The sequence below is a fragment of the Bison bison genome, unplaced genomic scaffold (assembly GCF_000754665.1).
Source record: "Bison bison bison isolate TAMUID 2011002044 unplaced genomic scaffold, Bison_UMD1.0 scf7180017864079, whole genome shotgun sequence".
NCBI classification, from domain to species: Eukaryota; Metazoa; Chordata; class Mammalia; order Artiodactyla; family Bovidae; genus Bison; species Bison bison.
The window spans coordinates 678868-679229 of NW_011494651.1; the positions used below are offsets into that span (position 1 = coordinate 678868).

General features: G+C 51.4%; 1 protein-coding gene across 1 annotated transcript in view; it reads left to right on the forward strand.

The window, feature by feature from the left end:
• PRR5 (proline rich 5 (renal)) overlaps nucleotides 1–362 on the forward strand; it is a 27022-nt gene that overhangs the window by 25251 nt on the left and 1409 nt on the right. The gene's annotated exons all lie outside the window — the stretch shown is intronic.

The following is a 362-nucleotide window of genomic DNA, read 5'->3' on the forward strand; positions in this document are numbered from 1 at the left end:
GAGGGGCCGTGTTGGGCTGCAGTCCATGGGGTCGCTAAGAGTCAGGCACGACTCAGCGACTTCCCTTTCACTTTCACTTCATGGCATTGGAGAAGGAAATGGCAACCCACTCCAGTGTTCTTGCTTGGAGAATCCCAGGGACAGAGGAGCCTAGTGGGCTGCCGTCTATGGGGTCGCACAGAGTCGGACACGACTGAAGCGACTTAGCATGCATAGAGGATAATGGGGGAAGGGGTAGAGTCATGCAGTAAGCCAGGCTTTCTTCCTGCAAACTTACCATAGGCAAAAGTTTAGGTGATTTGCATCATCTTCTGGCCCGGAGGCCTGTTAACATTTTAAGACCCTTTCTTCAGAAAACTTAT